The sequence below is a fragment of the Argiope bruennichi genome, chromosome 7, assembly GCF_947563725.1.
Source record: "Argiope bruennichi chromosome 7, qqArgBrue1.1, whole genome shotgun sequence".
Taxonomy (NCBI): domain Eukaryota; kingdom Metazoa; phylum Arthropoda; class Arachnida; order Araneae; family Araneidae; genus Argiope; species Argiope bruennichi.
Window position 1 is genome coordinate 60,491,429 of NC_079157.1, and position 25,215 is coordinate 60,516,643.

At 27.5% G+C, this 25,215-nt stretch overlaps 1 protein-coding gene across 2 annotated transcripts in view; it reads left to right on the forward strand.

Annotated features, from left to right (window-relative positions):
• Positions 1-817: 817 nt before the first annotated feature.
• The window catches only part of LOC129976248 (retinaldehyde-binding protein 1-like), a 56,630-nt gene continuing 32,232 nt past the window's right edge, over positions 818-25,215 (forward strand). Inside the window, exon 1 of one of the 2 annotated variants that reach the window (XM_056089728.1) lies at positions 818-975. The gene's annotated coding sequence lies outside the window, so the exon portion shown is untranslated. Of the gene's footprint in view, positions 980-25,215 lie in introns of both variants that reach the window. The other variant, XM_056089729.1, reaches the window with a different exon arrangement.

The window sequence follows — 25,215 nt, forward strand, 5'->3', positions numbered from 1 at the left end:
ATTAAATTGTAATAAACCTAATTACATGCATAAAAAATTGTGGGGCAATGCAATTAATCTAATATTTTCTTTAAAAATTGTGTGTTGAGTTCTGTCTCTTAATATAAATCACATGCAAAAACAGAAACTGAAATATTCAAGGATATTCTATTTTTTAACAATGGTCAATTTATCTTGCTTAAAAAACTTAATACAACCTTAAAGAACCACAAATGTTCCTCTAAAAACGGATTGCTACAACAATACCCGAAAACCATCCAATCATTGAAAGTTTCTAATCGGTGTTTGTGTAACGACATCAGTTTGTCTCTTTGCCGACACGGTCAATAATTTCTTGATGAATTCACTTTAAAACAAATGCACTTTCCCTTTCCATATCACCCATGGCAAAGGAAATTAAAAAAAAAAGAATGTATAAATTAGTACTTCGAAATTTAACGCGTGCGCATTGGAGCATTACATTTCGGACTGGTCGATATTTTTACCCATCTCTTTCGCCAATAAGCTACGATTGGCAATTTCCACTTCGTAAACTAGCCAATTCCGGCTCAAAGAATTGTCCACTTTAGCAGGTAATCTAACCATTTAAAGGCCACTTTATTTTTGAAAAGATTTTTTCGTAACAAAAGGAGAAAAGAAATAAGCAAACGATTTTTCCCCCTTCTTTCGAGTTGCCAAAGGCTAGAAAGGAAAATTCTTTTTTTTGTGAGTCACTGAGGTCGCTTTTTCGGAAACACGTGAGGTGGTAGCAGAAACTGGTTTGAGGGAAGTCCTCTCTGACGTCAGAATCTGTAAAAAAAATAAATAAACAAATCTTCGGGAACAAAAAGATCTCGTCTGGAAGTAGGAGCGGGAAAAATGATTACCTTTCCATCTCTTCTCTTATAAAGTGTGACAGCAGGCGTCTGTGTAGGTTCATAGCATAGAAAGTTGAGCACACAGCACTTTAAGGATTTCAGCTGGGAATTTTATAAAGTAAGTAAGTCATGCCCTTTTACAACTTTCTCAAATTTATTTTATATTTTAAATGACAAATATCCCAACTTTAGACATTAATATAATCAATTTTTATTTTCATTTTCTTTGTATATATATTGTTGTATTAACTTCATATGCCATTATTCACTTAAATTTTAAAATATTTAGTTGATGAGTCATGGAATAATTGAAATTATAAAAAATATAAAGAAATGTATTACTTTGATGATATTTATTACAAAAATTATAAATCAAAATTAAATGAAACTTGTGTTTTTCAGTATCGTATTTTACCTCTCATGGTGCGAATTTTTTTCTTTATCTATAAATACTAATTATTATTATATCATTTTGATTTATTATTATAAATGACTATAACTTTATTATTCTGTATTTCAAATTAAAAGTAATTCTTAATTTATATTCATTTGCATCAATTATTTTTTGAAGTGTAAAAATTTCTGATTTATTTGCAGTTGATAAACCTATAAAATATTGAATATTTACAAAATTTTATTGAAATATAGGCAGTTTTTTATAGCTTTCATTTCGTTTTTCTGTATTGCTATTGAATAAGATTCCAATTAAAGATAAATTTTTACAATATTTTATACAATTATATTAAGTGCAATGAATTGCGAAAATTTTGTAGTGAAAAGTATCAAGCGTTAAATATAATGAAAATAATATAAGGTGGAAATTTTCCTATATTTGTAATATATGATAGGAGATCACACAATTTTGATTTGAAATAAACATTTAAATTAAAAATAATAATAAATTTTTTTTCTGCAAATAATTGCAATTAGAAAAATAAAAAAAGGTAAATTGAAAAGAATATATTGTAATAAGTTATTATTAAACTAAATGCAACTATTGAATCCCAATTTTACCGATTCCTTAATTTCAGCTGATTTTAATTCCTTTCTGCCAAACGATAATATAAACAATAATTCTGAAATAGAATTGTAAACTGAAAAATAATTTCTTCTCATTTATCGATAATTTATATATTTGTCTCTTTTATGTAAAATTAATGCTTATTTCTCTGTTTTCTGTTTGAATGGAAAAAGATAGTTACATGCTTAAATTCAACCTTTGTTTTGATATTAAATTAAACTATCTGTAATTTTAGAAAGTTTATTTGAAAAAGACGATTCTCTTTTTTAGAATTTTTTTTAATATTTACAAATTATTCATTGAATAAAGAAAAAAAATGCTCAAGTTTTCAAATTGATTTTAAAATATCAACTTTTTGTTGAAATGTTAATCGCCCAATTGATAAAGACGGTAAATGTAATGGTTTATTAATCATCATATTTGGAGTTAATTTCAAAATTAGTATACCTTTCATTTTTTTATTTGTGTAGCCTAAATGTGAAGTTTGCAATCTGTTTACGGTTAGTTACGCACATAGGAATATACTATATACATGTTAGGGCTACGCGAAAATAATGTTGGTAACAGAAATCACAAAATACGAATGAATAAAATAAAAAAAAATAGATTGTAATTATTCCCCATATAAATGAAATATATAATCTTTGTAAAACAAGAGAAATTTGTCTCTAATTAACAGCACACGAAACACATCAATTACATTAAAGCACACATTGTCATTTTAAATGTATTCAATGAATTACTTTTCATGAAACGGAAAACATATTCATATCTGAAAAAAAGTATTGAACATACCAACTTCATTCTTCATTTAAATCTGATATTTTTCAAAATTATAATTTATAGTTCAGTAAAAAGAGAAAGTTATGAATAGAGGGTTGAAAATATAAAATATTCAATACCTTTCATAAACAAAGAATTTTTAAAAATATGCTTGTTTTCTTATGTGCACATTAACAACAGATCGCACTAAGTTTGTTTGAAATTTTCAAATTGAAATCCTGTAGAATTACAAATATTGAATAATAATTATACAAAAATGAGGGTTAACAATTATTGGAAATATATTTCATTGATTTAAATCTGAAAACATCTGAACAGAAATTGTAAAGAACCAAAATTTATGCCGATAATGAAATTTGGCTGTTAAAGAGCCAAAGCAAATAACGTTTCTTGTTAAAAATATAAAATTTGACACTGGTAGAGTATCACGCGGACATTCTTGTGATGCGGAGTTGATGAATATTACATGGCAGGTTATGCTTTTCTGATTAAATTACATATTTTAAATCGTTTTACCAAAAATATTACACTTCAATTGAGTAGAAATAATTTTGGCATATCTATCCAAATATTAACCACATGGAAATTAACTTTAGTAAACAAAATATATTAGCTGACGAAGAAAATCATCCGATTGAATATAACTCGATTCGAATTTATCGAAATCCAAGCATAGTTTATGCAAACAAAAATAAAAAGGATTAAAAATAATATTTTATATAATTAAATATATTACCCCTAACAAAAGCGATTTACTTTATGTGTGTGTGTTTATTGGAATCTATGTGTATTTACAAACAGTTCTTTAATTTTTTTGGCCTTCCACATTGATTCCATTCCCTGGCGAACCATTAATGCATTAACTACTTTGTTCTACCATCTTCTTCTTCCTTTATTATAGTGTTTAGTAATTAGTAGTTATATGTGTGTATGTATATATATCGTAAAATAATTTTAAAGGTGGAAAATAAATGGAGAACAGATTTAAAAACACTTCATTCGACCGCGTTAATAGCTTATTAGGGAATGAAATTAATGTGGCTCACAAAAGGAATAATAGAATTTTCTGCAAACAGATCAATTAAGTTGATCAATTAAATAAAGAAAAGAAATACTATTTTCACCCTAAATGCTAGATAAATAAATCAATGCGGAAAGAATGTGATATAAAAGCTGAGATTGAATACAAGTAATTGTTTAAAAATATATATAATAAACCATGGTAAATCGAAAATAAAAATGGACTAGAGATTTAAAAAAGACGAAGTAAATATTAAAAGGAAAAAGTATATCACGCAGGAAAAAAGTATTCTACTATTTTCTACGTGCTTCACAAATTATTAAATCTTTGCCTATTTTTTTAATGATTTCTTTTCTTACATTGGTCTATTATAGCATATCGGGTGAAAAAAATATAAAGCAACTTTCTTTTTTACTCCAGCTTACGGTATTTTACTTGCCTGTGTTTAAGAGTTTTAAAGTTTTTTTAAACAAAAATTAAGGTGTACTCGGCGTTATTTCTTACTCTCGAATTTATAGATATCAATACTATTTAACTGAAATTTAGCGCATTAGAAGAAATGAAATGCACGAATTACACGAATCATACAAGTAACACCTGAGCTTTAATGCAAAATTATGATTAGACGAATCATAAATAATCTTCTTCTAGCATATCTTCTTCAAAAAATATTATTCTAAAATAAAAGAAATCTCTTGATATGACTTACGTTCTCCTTTCATATAGTGGAAACTATTTCCTCTTCATCTAAATGATTTATGAGAAAAATATGCAGAAATATGAAAAAAAAAATTATTTGCTTACTTGGGTGCTGCTTTAAGATGGAAGAACTAGATTTATTGAGGATAATGCAAATATAAGCGTATAAGTGAAGCTTTAAAATTTTTTTAGAATCAATATATTAGTAGAAGGGAATATAAGTATCCTATATCCATTCATTTCAATATGCTTTAAAATAGTTTTAAAAACTTTTCTTAAAATTAGAGTGTATTTGTGTTATCTAGTTCTTGTAACTATAAATATGACATTATGCAGGTTAAACAATTTGAAACAATAATTTCAGATAAACTAATAATGTTTATAGAATAAGATATAATCTGTATATTGCGTCAGGTGATATACGTGATGCTATAACTGCACGATGATAAATTACTTTAAGACATTTTACATGACAAATAATTGGACGCAGAACTATCAACTTTAACATTTGACTCTTTTATGAGTAGTAGGCATTTATTAGGAATGGAGTTATCAAAATTTTAATTTGTTTTAATGGATTAATATATTTCTGTATTAATATGTTTTCCCTCAATAATGTTAGAGCCTATTACTGCGCAATTACATTTTTGACATCATTTTAAAATTTTATAAATTATACAATTAAAATATGTTGTATCAGTTTTATCTGTACATGATTTTTTTCCTCCAGTTTTAGTACATTTTTTTCATTTTTAAAAAATATATTTTGCTACAATATTTTTCTTGGTTTCATATCGATATTTATAGACGAGCATGTTGTAACGATATTAATTGCATTTCATGATATCAAATAGAGTGAAAAAAAAGTTGAATCAGTTCTATAATTAAAAAAAAAAAAAAAGATGTATCAGCGTTAGAACATTATCATGCGTCGCCTCCTGAATTAGGGTTTCAAATCTCTCTTATTTCTTTTATTATTGACTTATATTTGTTCCGCTATGTAAGGAAATATTAGCTAAACAACGACATTCACAATTTTTTTTTGTCGTGTGACTATTTTAAGCCAAATTTTTGAGCAGTAGCTTTTGAGTGTAAAGATCCCTAAGCACCCGAGGGCAGAAGTCTGACTTCTAGCTCAAACGAAGACAGCACACACGTACTCGCTTGCACAATTCCTTTATACAAGGGAGCTCATTCCCGCGCCTCAAAGAGAGAGCACAAGGAAGAGAACAACCATGTCCATACCAGGACTCGAACCCGGTACGCCTAGATCACGGGGAAGACGAGCTACCCTTAGGCCAGGACGCCCGGCAATATTCACATTAATTTGTTGAATTGAATAACAAAGTAGAACATTAAGTTGGTTAGTCTAAGTGATCTCTCTTGTTAAATTAGTAGACTGATTTTGAAAGTTCAAAATACCAGGAAATATTAAGTGAAACTTGTGTTAATATTAACCTCATAATTGTAAAATATCATTTATAAAATATATTCAAGTTCAAACTTTCGTTTATCACTTTAATGCAAAATATATTACTTTTTATTTGAATTAATTTTTAAAAATACAGCTTTATCACTTCATGTTGATCATCTACGAATATAGAACTTAATCTACGAATTATCATCAACAAATTTCCGTTTATTTAATTAATATAACATTTTTTACAACTTTCTGCTTAATTAAGAGGAATGAGTTCTATCGATATTTCAGAATGCTTTTGTAGAATTTTGTCTAATATTGTTATCAAAATAACGAAATATCTGTCTTAAATATATATTAGACATATATTTCATCATTTTCAAAGTCGAAATTTTATCTGAATTTTGTAAACTTTCAAATGAATATTCGTACTTAAAATTCCATGACCCTTTCTTTTTCTTTCGAATAATTTCTTTCTTATTATTTCACCAGGCTAATTTATAACTCTTGGGAGTTTCAAATCGTTCTTTTAAAATTGTGTTTCGATAAAACATAGTTTTAGCAACTTTAATATTTACAAAATTGCATGTTTAGCTCCCCTTCAAGTAATGAAATTATTAAATATACGGGTTATTAGGTAATATATTTGATTATTTTTCAAATTAAGCACACAGAACTTATCATCATATCTGAAGGATCTTTATTATACGTTGTTGAATCGTTACAAAAATTAAAATTCACCCTCTAAACATAAAGGAAGTAATAAGTCAAAAAATTAATCTTTCTTCAGATCAGAATTATTAAATTTGTCAATTCTAAAACGATATCATGACTGATAACGTGATTCAATCTTTGCGTATCACAAATTTCAAATATTCTTGTAAAATGAATAATAAATGTCTAATTGAAATGCTAGATTTCTCCTTTAAATGCTTTATCGCTTAAATATGTTATTTTTTTATTTTAATATTTCAAAGAAACACCGAGATTGTAAAAGATAGTTATTTTTGTCAAAATTCTGTTTTATGTTTTTTCCGGAGAAAATTGTTTTCATATTAATTTCACTTTTTAAACTGATGTGAATTATTGAATTTGTTTTTGATTAATTAAATTTATTTTTATCCTCGGGCTCTTAGATTCCTCTTCTTCTTTTTCTCCTGAAAAAAAAAATGAATACACATTTCAGTCTAGGATTTGTTCTAAAATATTCACAGTTTTTTTTAATCACATTGACAAATAAAGACTTCTATATATATATAAAGGCTTTCTGACAAATGTTGAATTTTCAGGCCGATGGTTATAATTCATAATCTCAAGTTTTTTTTTTTGTTTTTTTTTTATCCATATGTTAATAGCACATCTGATTCAATGGATGGAGTGAATGACAGTACGTACAGATTATAATTTAAAATATTAAATCATCTTCTCTTTAAAGTTCGGAGTTGAATTTGTGCTTTCTTTAAAAAGGCTAAATATGTCTACACAGTACTAATCCATTGCTGATACTGAAAGCGACACATCAAGTGTTTCAGAGAGTAATATTCTGGAATACAAGTCCATTGAAATTCTGGTGGGATTCCCTTAATTTACAATAAGATTCTTCTATCTCGATATAAATTACTCACTATAGTGAGATTAATAATAAGACAAACAAAAACAAAACAAAACCCTAACATGAAAAACGAATTTTACCTAACCCTAAATCTGACGAATTAAACGAATAATACTCATAAATGCATACTATTTAGTGGTTAGTTTTTTTTATTTTAATTTAGCGAGTTATAAATTTTTCTCGACTGGTAATATTGGCATAGAAATTTTCTGTCTTGTACTCCGATATTCTTTCTAGCTGACTTTATGGTCTTGGATTATGACAAAGATTAACTTAATTGTGCATTACTTAATTTTACTTTCATTTTCATGATTTGAAATTTCTACATATATATATTTTAAATTTGTTTCCTATAGAATAATTAATTTTAATATCTAAGTCATTAACTCTATCAGTATTGAAAGGACCCAAATGCTCTTTCAACAAAATTACGACATGCGCCAGAAAGACCAGATGTCACTTCGAAATTTCCCCTCCCTCTTGTTAAGTGTGATTGATTGAATACCCGAGGTGCGTGATTTGTTCGCTAAATATGCTCACTCAGATATGTTTGGGGAAAGGAACGGGGTGGGTTTCTCAAAAGTCTCTAAAGACATACGTTTATTTAATAGCTATCGATGGAACTGGATCCTCATTTGCATAATATTCCCCTTAAGAACATGAACAGTGATTGCGGTTTTTGAGTTGAGATAAGGAATTTTTCTTATTTTTGAAAGAGAAAATTGGATGCTCTAGTATTCCGAGGTACATGAACTCGAATGATCTTAGGGATATGGAAGATAACTGAAGTAAACATACTTAAAATACTTGCATAAAAGTAATTCTTATGCTGAATATTTTAAATATATCTGCTTTGAGATACCTTTCAATCACTGATTAATTTTTTTAAAAAAAGACAAAATAAAACACAGAAAGAAATGGAAAATAGATTCAATAAGAATTGATCAGACGATACGAATTTTATTTCCTGAACAATTAAATACCAATTATCATTATCAAAAATACAAATACTAATAAACCGTTAAATGCAGTAAAAACTTCAAGTTGGATGCTTTCAATTTTTGGTATTTCTAAATCTAAATTAACAAAATATTTTTTAGGATGTTTAATTTTTAGTAATGAAAGAAACTTTTAATCACTTATTAAGATTAAGATTTTAAATTAAGTTTGTTCCATGATTCCCAGACTCCTTTAAAACATAACAAAGTATAAAAAAGTTTTAACAAAACACGATAGATACAATCAGGAAAGCGCAATACAGGATCAATCTTATTATGAAACTAGATCACAGGAAGTATGCGATAAAAAGTCTAGAACGCTTTGAGGTAAGACAAAACACATAGTATTTCACAATGACCTTTGAATTCAAAGACAAAGATAATTACTCTTTGAAAAGTTGTCCAAAAGATACTATCATAGTTGAAAAATTAGATGCGTAATGTTATCACTGGAACTATTGTTTGGGCATTCGTTTTAAGTAGAGAAATTCATTGCGAGTAACCATATGTTTCTTTCGAAAATGTTTGTTTTCAAAGAAACATGTACGTTTATTTCATGTTTGTTTTCATAGATTCATGTACTTGATTGCATGAGTAAATACAGCTGTACTATGCTTGGCTTTAAATAATAATAAGAGGAAGAAGAAAGGAAGTATCTACCCTGAGTAAATACAGTAGTACTATGCTTGACATTAAATAATAATAATAAGAAGAAGAAAGGAAGTATCTACCCTGAGTAAATACAGTAGTACTATGCTTGACATTAAATAATAATAAGAAGAAGAAGAAAGGAAGTCTCTACCCTGAGTAGATACAGTAGTACTATGCTTGACATTAAATAATAATAATAAGAAGAAGAAAGGAAGTATCTACCATGAGTAAATACAGCAATACTGTCCGTGACATTAAATAAGAAGAAGGAGAAGAAAAAAGGAAGTATATACCAAGAGTAAATACAATACTGTGCTTGACATTAAATGATAATAAGAAGAACAAAACGTATGTATTATGAGTAAATATAGCAATACTGTGCTTGCATTAAATAATAATAAGCAGAAATTAAGAATGCACCCTGAGTAAATACCGAAACAGTATGCTTGGCTTTAAATAATAATAAGAGGAAGAAGAAAGGAAATATCTACCCTGAGTAAATACAGTAGTACTATGCTTGACATTAAATAATAATAATAAGAAGAAGAAAGGAAGTCTCTACCCTGAGTAGATACAGTAGTACTATGCTTGACATTAAATAATAATAATAAGAAGAAGAAAGGAAGTATCTACCATGAGTAAATACAGCAATACTGTCCGTGACATTAAATAAGAAGAAGGAGAAGAAAAAAGGAAGTATATACCAAGAGTAAATACAATACTGTGCTTGACATTAAATGATAATAAGAAGAACAAAACGTATGTATTATGAGTAAATATAGCAATACTGTGCTTGCATTAAATAATAATAAGCAGAAATTAAGAATGCACCCTGAGTAAATACCGAAACAGTATGCTTGGCTTTAAATAATAATAAGAGGAAGAAGAAAGGAAATATCTACCCTGAGTAAATACAGTAGTACTATGCTTGACATTAAATAATAATAATAAGAAGAAGAAAGGAAGTCTCTACCCTGAGTAGATACAGTAGTACTATGCTTGACATTAAATAATAATAAGAAGAAGAAGAAAGGAAGTATCTACCATGAGTAAATACAGCAATACTGTCCGTGACATTAAATAAGAAGAAGGAGAAGAAAAAAGGAAGTATATACCAAGAGTAAATACAATACTGTGCTTGACATTAAATAATAATAAGAAGTACAAAACGTATGTATTATGAGTAAATATAGCAATACTGTGCTTGCATTAAATAATAATAAGCAGAAAGGAAGAATGCACCCTGAGTAAATACCGAAACAGTATGCTAGACATTAAATAATAATAAGAAGAAAAAAGTATTTATCTTGAGTAAATACAGCAATACTGTGCTTAACATTAAATAATAAGAAGAAGAAGAAAAGAAGCAAGTACCATGTCTAAATACATTCATATTGTTTTTGGCATTAATTAATAAAAAGAATTAGAAAGGAATTATGTAAAATGAGTAAATATAGCAATGCTGCGCTTGACATTAAATAATAATAAGAAGAAAGGGAGTATGTACCATTAAATTCGAATTTTAAACATTGAGTTTATTATACTGTTCGCTTCAGGATCCCGAGACTAGCATTTGATGATTGTACTTCGGCAAGGGATGGCACGTAGAAAGATGAGCATTTATTAAGTCTCCTGATTCCACGAATAATATGAATTTACCTTATTGCTAAATGTAATATCTTCTCGTTTCATCTTTCCTCTCAACCTCCCACCCTCTTTTTTTTTTTAAACGAAATGGCCTGCTCTTGCCGCATGCGCAGAAGCGAGGAGGGTTTCTGAATCCGGAAATGAACATTAGTAATAATTTTTATTTTAAAAACTCAGATACATATTCTTTGTCATAATCTATTCTTATCCAATTTCATCTATTATCACTTGTTACTGGATTCTATTATGCACATATTTTGATACTTATCATTGCTTTTTTATTATATATTCAGAATTTAGAATGGAACTTCGTAAATAATAAAGATAGTACCATGATATTATCAGAATGTTATAAAGTTGTATTTGCATAGTTATTTTACGAATGTTATTCAATTAGATGCAGACTTTCTGGAATAGGGAAAGATAGGGTAGAGTTTCCTCTTCTTTATTTGGGACAATAATAATAAATTCAGATTTAAAATGTAAGTTCCCTTTCAATTAATAAATATTCAGGATAATATTACAGATGGCAGTCTACTGTCTATTAAAATATCTTCACACTGTTTTTATAATTTATTCCCTTAAAGAAGGGAAATATTTCCTATTTGCTTGGATTTCATTTTGATTTTCTCATATTCAAGATGTATGCAAAGGAAATAGTTTTAAAAAATTCAAATTTTCACATCTAGAATTTTATGATTTTCGAAGTTGCTGCTTTTCTGAAATCTGGGTGAAAAGATTAAAAATAATTTTTTTTTTCAAAAAAGTAATCACAGACGTATGATTTTGGATACGAAATCTTTACAGCCAAATTCTAAAATTGCATAAAATATTCAATAAAATATTTTATGCAATAATGTGGCGGCAGATACATTATTTGAACGTGCACTGCATTTCCTGTGTTATGAAATGAAACAAAAAGAAACTTTTGAAATTTTGTACTTTTTGTTTTATTTCACCCTTTAAAAAATTAAAACATAAATTTTTAGTGGACAAATTTTTACATGCACTTCAGGAAGCCAGTTTTACTGTCAAAAATATTAAATATTTTGATTTTTTCCAACTAATAGTGATCTTAATAAAAAGTAAGGTTTGAAATATCATGAAATCGTATGAAAAAAATTATGAGGTATTTATAATTTTGTACTGAAAGTTCATGCATGATCGATCTGTTTTTTTTTAAATTTTTTTTCATTCTTATTCTTAATTATAAAGTAGTAATAAATTGCACAAAGGAAATGAATTTAATATTGTCTTAACGCTCTTAGGTAACGCAGAAAAATAAAACAATAAAAAGTCTGGTTGCAAAATAAACTAAAATGTTTTAAAAGCTTAGTTAAAGTTAGAGAAATTTTTTTATTAAAATTATAAAATAAAATTATAACGAAGGAAGAATGAGCCCCTATTACCCAAGAAACAATTATCTGCCGTATCTGAAAGCTGTTATTCTCAGAGTATTAATATGATAATGTTGCAATTAAAAATAGTGTGCCAGCCTATAAACATCACCATATTAAAATATTACATAAATTTTAAATTATTACAATTCTTTACCTTGGTGGTGTTATTCACATTGGAAAAGCAGGTGTCGCCCTCGTCATCTGACCACCATTCAATATCACGATGTGCATCTCAATATAGCTCTTAGTGTTCCCTTAGTAAAAATAAAATCACGAGATTAATTAAACTAATCGCGTTGGAAGAAATCATTAAATAAATTTTTACCTATTCCCTTTATTTAAAATTAAGCTACTAAATGACCTCTGCTATAGAAACTCTGAAATATTCCTGAGATTTCAGGTTTCCAGAATGTCGTGATTTTAATGAAAAAGAAAATATTTATTTTCTGACTGGAAAATATAGAAAATATAAGCAGAAATCAGACTAGAAATTTGTAAATTTTGAAGCAATAAGATTGAATTCTTCGAAAAAATTATTTCAAACTTATAATTAGAAAATGTTATAAATGAAGAAATCAAAGCAACAATAAAAAAATCGTTTGTGAAAAAAAGTAACTTTTCCATAATTGAAGGTAATTTATTACGATGAATGTTGAGAATATTTGATTGAATGTAACGCTTAAGTTTAATCACATTTGATTATTTATTAGGTTAAATATTTATACTGAAATTATAGAGAAGTAGAGATAATAACATACATTTAAATATAATTTTGATATGCAGTAAAATCTACAAAAACTTTCACCATCCTGATTTTGTTGACATTGTCTTCTACATTTCTTGAATATTTTATTGGAGTGGCGAATTTTTCTTAATGATGACATATTCAGAAATTTATTTTTTATACACTATTCAGGATTTCTATTCTCAATTTTTACATAAAATTACATTACTTAAAACAAATAATGGATACAATTTTGACAAATTATACAAAATTACTTTAATTATGTCTATCACACGTCATCATAGTTCAGAGCGGAAAATCAAGTCAATTAGTTTTTTTTTTCTTTATTCAATTACTTTTTAAACTTTTTCGTTGCTTTAACACTTCCTATATAATTTATGAATACTTACTCAAAGCTTCAGGCAAAAAAACCTAACAATGGCAATCGTGGCGAAATGAGAATTATAACGTTGCATATGCTTTGCAAAACCGCTTTGCTTCAAGTGACAGACGATTTTTTTTTACCTTGCCAGAAAATATTTTCCTACTTCGTAAATAAATCTTTGTTATATAAAGTTGAACAATTCAATAAATAACCTGAGGAATATGAGTTTAATTCTGCAAATATGCATTGTTCTCAGTTTTTATTGTATCAGTCAATAACTGTATTGTTTCTATAACATTTTAATTCACAGTTTTATGATATTAAAGAAGGTTTTTTTGCGTACTTTAATTTAACTTTAATTTTGTAATCCGTTTCTCTATGAGAAAGAATTTTGATAGTTTGTACATCTGTGTATTTTGTACAAGAATACAATAATTTAATATTCTTCAGAATTAAATTATTAATTAAATGAATAATTTTGGAAAATTTTGTTCCATTTAAATGGCATTATACGGAAGTAAATTTGAGAAAAATTTGATTCCAAGACTCCATGCTATCTCTGATTATAAATTATAAATCAAGAAATACTCAAAAAAAAAATCCCATTTAATGTAGGAAGTATTTTTCAATAATGTTGTTTAAATTCATTGTATTACTTCATGTGATGATTTTAATTACATTTTAGAATTTTACTTACTAATAATATTTCTTCTGTGACCTACAATCTGACACATTAAGAAAATTATATCTTCAATGTACAATTGTTATAACATTTCCCAGAGAATTAAATATTTAGTAAGCAATACGTTTTTTCTTAGTATCATCGTCAGATTCCACTTACGAATAATGATATTTAATATTATTTAATAATGTAAAAATTTTGCACTTTTTATCTTTTTTTTATTATGGTTGAAATCTATTTATGCTTCTATTATTTCTTCTCATAATGAAAATTTTTATGACATTTTATTTCTTAAAATAAATTTAATTGAACTCATTTTAATATGAAAACCGTTTTGTCATTAAATCCTGGCAGCCTGAAATATATGCCTTTTCCTTCAACAGCAACATCGATTTGTTAAATATTTTATAAATTCAACAGCATAATTTTAAACGATCTATACTTCCGAACAATTATCAGAACAATTATTCTTATTCAGGATTAGAAAAATGATTACCAGTGACAATGATGAATGTGATATCAGTATCTTTCCTTTCTGTTTTGGAGCACATAACAGAAAAAAGGTTTGTTTAAATTACTGATTGACATACATTATTGCTTCGGGCAAAAAAGAAGGAATGTAAGGAAGGAATGTTTTCCGCCACTTTCTATTTCAATTCCACATCGGTAACCAAATTTTAAAATTCCAAAGAAACTTAGGTTTTATATAGCTTTGTTTTTTAGTGAATTTATATTAATTATGTCACAGAAAAGCAGTTATTTTCTGAAAAAGTAATAGTAGTTACAGAGCTGAATAACATTTATTTGCTGATGATTTAATAACTGTAGAATGATATAAGTTTGCAAATAATTGAAAATAAAGATACCATATATCAGTTTGTCAAGCCGAGACAGACAATTTTCGGACGATTTCATACTTTGCATGTACAAATAGAAATAAAAAAAAAGCCGACAATATGCATGATACAATTCCTAATTATGATTACACCTGCTTTGCATACATATGCAAAATAAAAAATATTTAGTGATTAAGAGATGGAACGTAGATGCTTTTGGGTCATTCTAAAGTGTACATGATATTTATCTCCGCTGAAAGTGTTATGAAAAGAAAGAGAAGCCTTAACCAAATTATAGCCATTAGCCATAACAAAGATATCTGTGATATACAATTAAGAACATAAAGGGTATAAAAGAAAGCGAATAAAATTCACATCAAATAAAAAATATTCATCATCGATAACTTACTTTCTATATATATATATCAAATGAGCTAGTAATAAATTATTTTTTATAATTGTTAGCTGCTGTTGAATTTTTACACCCTTTAGAATCGACATTTATTTATCGTGATTGTTATTGCATTATTCAATAATGATATAATTGCGTTTGCATTAATAATTGTTTGACTATTTTTTCTTTAACTTTCAGATCTGTAACTTTTTTTCATTCTATGAAAAAAATTTGAAATTTATTTCATTCACTATTCGAAATTAGGTATTCTTTTGACCACTGGTTTTCACTCTAAGGATTTAATTAAATCAGATTTCTGAAGACAAAAAATATGCATTGCAATCTTTTTATTCTACATTTTTTTTAAAAATACACGTTTCATTTCTAAATATTAAATACTTAAATTTCAAAATACATTTTTATTTTATTATTGAATTTTTTTACGTTTAATTGCAACTAGTTTAAATTTATAAGGCTAATTTGCATTCAAATTTCGAAGTATAAAGAGTGACAAAATTATTACGTAAGATTATCACCGTAGAAAGTGAATTGGAGTTTCTTATGATGCCACAAAAAGAAAAAAATAAATATTCACGTGTGAAATCCTTTCACTCACGTTGTTTTTCTCATATTTTAATAAATAAAAAAATTGAAACTGGAACTCCATTTGGTGGAACAGGAAATGCAAGTATAGCTCGCCCTACTTATTTACAGAACTGCCTGTCTAATATTCATTCTTTGGTGTTGGTGGGATGGAAAACAAAGCAGTTAGAGCAGACTGAATAACCAAAAAAAAAAAAAAAGGTTTTCAATAACTTGATCACTTTTTCCTCCAAAGGATACAAAAAAATCAAAGAGCCAATACAAACTAAGAAAAAATTGTATAAAGCAAAAAAAAAACAAAAAAAAAAAACTGTCTAGGCGTATTTATGAAAACACCAAACGATATTAAAAAAATGTTGGTGAAAATAATTTTATTGACATTTTATATTTTAAATCAAATGATATTAAAATATTAAATGTTGGTGGAAACTCTTTTTCATTTTCGTTCTGTTAAAAATGGAATATAATTTTTATTTGCCTTGTTCTGAAACGCTGTAAAAGCAGGAGATCGAATCCTTTGTAAACTCCGAAGAATTTATATTTGTTAAACAATGATCCTTAAATTATGGGTTCATTTGACATCGATAAACTTTTGAAATGCTATTTTTTTATAAAGTTTATAACACTTTGAGTAAAAATAAATAATATCCTTTCAATGATGATTATTTCTATCAAACTGGATGAATAACTGATTTTTTTTGACATTTATAATCAATTAATATTAAATTTTCCATTTTTATCCTCTTTCAAGGTATGACAAGTTATTAAGGTCATATATAGAAAAATGATGAATAGTGCAATTGTAAGAATTCGTCACATATTAAATTTTATTCTACAACTGCTCTTTTTTTTTCTTTTTCTGTAGAATTCTTTAATTCTTAACAGGTACGAATGAATAAATATATATGTTTCATAATAAATAAATGTGTATGCAGAAATATGCTATTCAGAAAATGTGAATTGATGTTGAAAGTATATTTTCAAATATATAAAAATAAACATATATATACAACTAATTACTTAAAAAAATGCATGAATTTTTTTAACATTCTAAAGAGGTAAACTGGCTTAATGTGAAGCTTTCAGAGAGAAAAATTAAAGAATCTTCTAGAAAAATGTCCTCATTTTATAAAGTATATTAGAAAAAACGAGAATATACTTTAGAATTGCAAAATGAGAAATCCAAGTTATTCCTCGCGTAATTGTAATTTGACATAGAAAGGGGTTGACAGACAATAACAGAGAAAAAAAAAATGGACACATTTTTAAAGATTGCAAAACTAAGTGGTTTCAAACTGTGTTGCTCACGGTAAATCCATTTTAAAAATTGGTATTTTTTATTATTTGACTTTTGAATCATTCTACAACAATGATTATTTAAAATATTGATTTATATTAGAGATAGAATAATGGATTTTTTGCCTTTTCAGTGGTTAACTATAGAGTTAAAATTGGTGAAACGCATGACTGAATAATATCAAACGACAATTGTCAATTTGATAAACAGCTTTGAAAATTACATTATGATGATGAAATCTTGCAGAATGACAGAGAAAGAAATTATTCATCAAAAACTGATGCAATCATTACAAAAGACAAATTGATACGAAATAAATTTTAATCAAAAATAGTTCAATGTGTTTCGTAAAAAATATATTTTGAGTTTAAAATGCCAGCAATTACATTATTTAGTTTTACAAATATAAACTGTAAGGAACTGAAAACAGATTTCTCAATAATGAATTGGTTTTTTTTTGAAGTTTTAATTAAAGGAGCATTTTAAGTATTATTTTTTATTTAAAGTTCCCAGAGAATATGTTTAAATTGCATATCAATAAAAAAAACTTTCGTTCTGTTGATTTAATGACGTTTTTATTTCTTATAACAAATCTTGATTTAACTGTAGCTTTCAAGTTCGACATATATAAAGATTTTGTTGCTCTTCTTCACAGAGTAAATTTCAATAAAATATTAAATTTTTATTTGCTATTTTCTGTAACAAAAAAAGAAGTTGTAATTTTTAGCAGAAAACAAACATTTTAAAAATTAATATCTTTCATAAAGAATAAATGATTTTTTTTAAAAAAAATTTCATGCTTTTTATCTTTTGGAATGAAGTATTTGGGTGCAATTCAGTATATTTAGCATATTTTAATGCATTTAAATTCTTATTATGAATGCAGATTGAATAAAAAATGTAAATGTTACTACGTTTCAATTTTCTTAAGAAAGCCTAGATTTTGTAGACTGTAATTTTTTTCATTTTAGTTAATTTATTATAATTTTGGTAAACTTACTTGGTTTTTTTGGTAAATTTACTAACATTAACTGTCTCCAGCATCAAATTATTATAACATGCTAATATTTTAAGGGAAATCATATCATTCATTTTTTATTTAATTCATTTAAATTTGACAGTTTTCGTTCTTTTCTACAAATATATATGCAAGAGGCTATCGGTGATTCGGCCGATATCAAACCAGAAGGTTAATGGATAAACACAAAGCCGGATTAAAAAGTTTTTTAAAAAATAACTTTTTAATAAAAAATTTTAGGATTATTTCAATAAATATTAATTAATATACAAAATTATGCAAAGTGCTAGATAATATATAGCAGATATTGCAATATAAAATATTAAAACCGAGCAGCACTTTATTGTTTTCTATGAATCAAGTTCACTGACAACTTCCCACTTTGTTTATAGCATAGATATGATTTGTAGGTTCCGAATTGTTGAGAGCCCAGTACATATATTTTTCATGATTTTGAACTTATGTCAGATAAAACAGGCATAATTTAATTCTCAATAGCATTAAACGTTATTTCATAATAAATAACATAAATTAAAATTTTCGTTAAATGGGAGGGCATGGATTGTAGCATGCTAATACACTTAGTATATTAATAGTGTATTAAGATGCTCACAGTTTAAAATAATCAAACGTTGCATTAGCCAATTTCGAGAAAATAACACCCAAATTATTCAACACAACTTGTTTGCTATTATTGTCATGCTTTATCTGTGGTGATAATTGCAGCATAATTTTGCATATTTTTGATCAAATATTTCAACTTAAATGAGGAATTAAAAATATTTTTATCAGTATATTAATTATTCTTTTCCATAAAATAATCACTTATTAATATGATATTTGAATTATAGTCAAAATTTAATCTTTATTCAGAATAAAAATTTTAAATGAAATTTTAATAGTGATAAATATTAACTGCATTTACACTAATTTTTGAAACAAATTTGTTTAGTTATTCTTATTCTTAAATTTTATAACGTTTTTCTGCATTCTATTCTAAAATTACATACAAAAATCAAAATTATACTTATAAAAATAGTAGAAACAAAACATTTTTATATTTTGAACAATTAATACATGATAATTGGGTGCTTACAAAAGCCCAATCGTATACTCTTCTTGTTAAACTTAATCGGGAGAGGGGGCCAGGGGCAAAAGGTATTTTAAATGAAAAAGAAATGTTAAAAACAGGTTCATAAAAGAAGGGTAATTTATTTATTTGAAATAAGCACACTACAGAAATTGACTCTATGGCATTAAAAATACACAAGAAACAACAGCCACAAAAAAAAATTAAGACACACATAAAAAAGGAGCAGCAAAGAATAAAGAATTACTAAGCTCTAAACCATATACAAACAGCTAGCGAGAGTCAAAAAGTAAAACACATCGAAGCACAATATCAACACAGATATATGAGTACACATAAATATGACAATATATATAGTTAAAAATAATGTGTATTCAATAATTTAAAAAAAATTGATGAAGTCAATATAAAAGAAGTAAGCTCAAGTAGATAATAGTTGAGAACAAATCGCTTTGAAAACGCTTGCAGTCATATGATGAATGTCAACTTTTCCGGAGATCCTGTTAAAAGTCATAAAATTTATATAAAGTGAACATTTTATTATAGTTAAATTTAGAATAAACATTAGGAAAAGTATTCTGGTTCCTTAAAGGTCTTACAGGAACAGCGAAGTTTATGGAACAAAAAATATCAGTGCAATTGATCGAACAATGGGAAACCTTATAAAAGAAAAGAATACAGGGAATAACTCGTCTAAAACACAAACTAGGCAAATTAAACGTATCATGCAGACATGAAAAAGATATATCTTGAGAATAAAATCCATTTTTCTTGTAAAACAAATACCGCAAGGAACTGGTTTGAATACGCTCAACAATTTGAATTTTCTTACTATAATTTGGATCCCAAATAATGCTACATTATTCCAGACAAAATCAAAATAAGTAGTAAAATCTAAAGGGAAAATGTATATTACTCCGATTTTATGTACTGGTGTTGTGCTGTATTAGTATTGCTGAAAGAAAAGCTTAATGAGGATAAATTTCTGGACGTTTTGTTTCAAGAGAGAAATTTATAAACAGATAACTTTGAGTATTTTTAAGCCATTAAGATTTAACTGTCTCGATAAATTTTCTTAAAAAATGAGATAAGCTGAACCAGTAATATTATCTTTAACAATAGAAAAACAAATGTAAATGAGTTTTAAATGTTATGATAAAAATTGAAAAGAAAGGAAAAGTTTAGAGCACAAACAGAAAAAATCTAATCTTTAACAAATTAGATGAGATTTGAGTTAAACAAAATAAAAAATCAGTATGAGTTTGAGTGGAAATTACCGACTTTACCGAAATTACCGATGAGTTGAGTGGAAATTACCGACTTGAATCGCTACTTTTAAATAACTTAAGAATCTGATAGTTCTGAATTAAGAATCCTTTTTTACACCTAATATACGAAATGGTCAGCTATTGAATTAAAAAACAGTGCACTGAAGAAGATAGTCATCAGTTGATCGGGTGTCAAGCTTATTCCTATATATTTTTAGAATGATTTTCCATTTGCTTCCAGATTTCCTTATTATAATTATCGTCAGGTTCTTTATCATTTAATTATTGACAGATGACGTACGCAGTTCAATATTTCAAAAATTTAAATTCACAAGTTATTCCTTGCCATTCAATCTACATTTTTTAAAACTTTTTTTCCTATACTCAATAGATTTAAATGTGTGTTCTTGCTAATATCTAGGGAAAGTCGGAATGGTTTAGCCCGAAAATCTTCATGTATTAATAAATTTCATTAAACATTCAATCCCTCATGTAAAAAAACAGTATGTAAAAACATTGTGTCTCATGGCTGCTTTTTATGCATTTAACATTAATTCGTTTATTCTGCATATATATATTTACAAAATTTATGGCAGGCCGAAACTTGAAGCTGTAAATCAAGCTTAATAGAAACATTGTCTGTGTCTTCAGATTGCAAGTTGACATTTTATTTATTTTCATTATTAAATTAAGTTGTACGTTCATTCTTTATTTTATTTCATTTTTAAAATTTGGAGTTATTTTACTTCGTTTAGAAGAAATGTTTCTATCTCTCTCTTTTAATTCAAGTAATAAACATTTAGAAACATAATAGTCAGTTAACAATCAAATGAATTAATATTTTCAAACTTGTACTATGAAATAACAAAAATAACACTTCCTTTTTTTCTAATAAAAAGTATGAAAAATTTAGTTTATCTATATAAATTTTGTTACTAAATCGTTTCATCATTTCCCCCTTTCTACTATTTAGGTAACATAATTTGTATCCCTTATATTGGAGCACAGTTTAGTATGGTTATATTAACGCCCCATTTTTAAGCAGCACTAGGGCTTGTTGGGATTGACCATGGAATTTTTAACTGTAGTCAGATGACGGCGACGATACCAGAGACGGTGTCCTTCTCTTTAGTGTTCCGCGAAAGGCTAGCGGGTGGCCATTTGGCACTGATGGATTTAATGCACGTCCAACCCTGTTACATGCCAGTTTATTGATGCAATCGAATCTCGAATCCGGACTCCATCAAGCCACCGCGGCCTTCTTTTTTGACACAGTACCCGTAGTATTTTATATCTTTAAGCTATGTTTGTTCAAAATTTAATGTATTGAAATTTTTCAAAGAGTCAAGAATTGAGAAGCTAATAATTGTAACAGGTTCACCTCTAATTATTTCTTTCTTTTTAATTTAATAAGTCCATTTCAATCAAATTTTGGTAAAGCTATTTGAAGTCATTCAGCCTGTTTTTTAACCATATTTTAAAAATTTATTTCTATTTTCTCGAAATCGTGTTTTTGGGGGTCTTTTTTTATTTTTTTTTATTACAGAAATATGAAATATTTTATAATATAAAATCTTACAGAGTCAGCTTTCCAATTTCAAATGCTGGTGTATGCGGTAATTTTCTGTATATCTGAGGTCTGCTTAAAATTTAATGAACTATAGTCTAATTGGTTAAGATCTGACCAGTTAATCACGGAAAAAATTTTATGACTGGATATCATATGGCACATTTAAATGTTACGCATTTTAAAATATGTGAATTATTTAGCATTTTCATATTTTCCAGAAGATAAATTTATGCTAAGTCCTGCCTTCAAGGCATAAAGAAAACATTACCAAATTAAATAAAAAAGTCATTTTTTTTGAGATAAAATAGCATTAAGGTGAGTAAACATGTCATGACATAAAACAACAACAACGTATACATCATCAACCGAGTGAAAAATCTTTATCAAGTTTAGTCATTAGATGTGAGTAAGTGAAAAAGTTGCTTTGAGCGATTTGCTTCATTTTCTGCGACATTTTCCTCGAGTTTTCATGTCACTTATGTTCACTTATGAGGAAACGCACTACCGCCTCATAACTCCCCAATTTCATTTCCGGTTAATGAAAGGCAAATTTGTAGTTGACAGCTGCATATTCTTTTAGTTGCTGAATGAACTTTGAAACCTATAGACAAAAATCTTTCTTGCGGAAAATCATGGATGATAACATCTTTAACAAGTAGTTAGATGGGCTTTAATTTTTTTCTGCTAGAAAATAAAAACTATTGTTTCAAAATTATTTTTGTCTCCGTTTTGAAAGTGAAAATAATTCTGTTTTATTTATTTTTTAAAAAATTACTACAATAGAATTTTTAAGGAGATCATTACTTATTTATTTATTTTTCATTTTAAAGTGTAATTTCCTATCTAGACATTCCACCTTTATTAAGTTAGAATTCAAATAGAATAATAAATTCGATAATTTAGGCTCATTTAGACATATCTTCTGTTTGTTTAAAATTCATATTAGTAAGGGACATTTAAATGATAAACAATTTCCTGTCAATAAATGCCAAAGACAAAGAAAAAAGAATAGTGAGATCTGACAGTAATAATGCTTCCGCTGTTCTTTATATATATAGAGAGAGATTATATCATAGGGTGAATAGTACAACTAGTTAACTGCAAGTCAGAGGATTCGAGAAAAATGTAAATGAATGTTTTTAAATAGTTTTTATTTTAAAGAATACGGAAGAGTTAGTATCATTTTACTTATAATCACTTTCAAAGAATTGACGTATTCATGTCCACATTCGAATGGGAATATTCGGCAATATACTTGGAAAATATTAATTTCTCAGTTTTAGGAAAATGCATATTTCCAAAATCGAGCAAACAGAACCTAAAATTTGATATTTCAATTTCATTTGAATTTAAGACTCAAGTTCCGGAAGAAATATTTTGTTTCTCGTCTTTTATCAAACAAAGGCATTACAAGCTTTCTTCAATTTAAGACAAAATAAACTATTAACAACAGGAACAATCATTTAAAGAAAATATTTGAGGAACAGAAATCATGTCTTTTCAACTTATATAACCAGGAAAGTTTCTAGAAATAATCCAATAAATAATGCGTTAATGAAGGGTGTTAAAGGTTCCTATTCAGTCACATTCAAGATCATGCACTTTGCAAGCATTTTCTTTGTAAGAAAAATCCAGACAAATTGGCTTATACTAATCTTCTAATACAGAAAACATCAACGTCATCATGAAACAGAAATATCTGATCTCAGAATTTCAACATAGCTATAGTAAATTTTCAAGATGCAATTCCTGATTCCCCTGATTCCTGCTATGTCCGGCCTAGGAACGAGTTGAGTAGGCTTAGAGAAAAATACTGCCAGATAACCAATAATTCCATAATAATATATCCCCTTCCTTATACTGTGCAGGAGTCCCACGGGGGGCACCTCGTAATTGAGAATGAGAAGCTTCTGACATGGTGGTTGGTTCTCGCCATTCTGGAGGGTGCATGAAAAGCTGGGGTCTAGCTGATCTCATTGATGATGGGTCGTACTTCCTTAGGGAAGGGTTGTACCGTGGCCGGTGAGGGTCCTTAGGGCTCAACCACAGTTCCCTCCAGTGTTGCTGTTGCGGCGGTCCGGTCATTTTTTCCGTGTGCCTTCTACGGGTCCGAGTAGCTTGTTTGTGATTGAGATATACTTTGTAGGAATTCGGCAACCAGGGATTTTGCCAACCGTTTTCCCTTTCGCCGGATCTGATCGAATAATTAAATGAGCTATATTGCTTAATTATAACTGTGGATATTCTTTTAATGATTATGGTATGCCTTTTTGGCCCCCAGGTTTTGCCTACTAAAGTCATTCATCCAGTGGTAGTATGCTACCCAATTGTAATATTAACCTTGTTCAATGTCATTTCCCTGGTATTCCCTATATTTCAACAACTTTATACTAATATCGTGAGATATACGATATAACTATAAATGAGGTGATTATTACTTATTTGTTGTTGCTATTATCATAACACAATATTACTTGTGCACAAGTCACGACATATTAATTCCCCTATAAGTTTGGTACGCAATTCCCAATGATGAAAGAATTCGTGATGCAATTGTTTGTTTGTGATTTTATTTCGTATTTAACGAAATGCTCATAAATAATTCATAATCCATTATTGTTACTACCCACCCAACCTTTGTTTTCAGCAGCGAAGCACTCTCCTATGTTCGATTGTAAAATAACGTGATTTCCTAGGTCATTATCCAAACACTCCAATTAAAATTTCACTAAATGCAACTCACGTAATACTTCATTGACTAATTTTGCTCACATAGTATTTTATTCGTATAAAGTTATGGCTGTTTTTGAACGGCATTGCAATCGTGTTAATGTCCTAAATGTGAAAAAAAAGTGCCGAATTCAAATAATTTATTTGATTAAGTTAAAGCGATCCATATTTATTTTATTGTCATCCAAATTTTGCTTAGAATGTGATAAAAAAGTAACGTACCTCTAATTTAATTAATTAAATACATTTTTAAAATATTATTGTGGTAATGAAATTTTATTCATAATTCCTTGAAGGGACAAAAACCTATTTTACCATCTTATACTAGTTTTTCTGTCAGAAGCAATATTATAATATGTTGAATAAAAGAGCTCATACGAATAAATAACTTTTCTTCAATAAAAGTGTCATATTCCTTTTCATTCTAATATAAGCAGTCAATAGCTACAAAGATAATTTTATCAGTACCAAGTAACTGTACACCTATAGCGTTTCCATCACTGGACTTT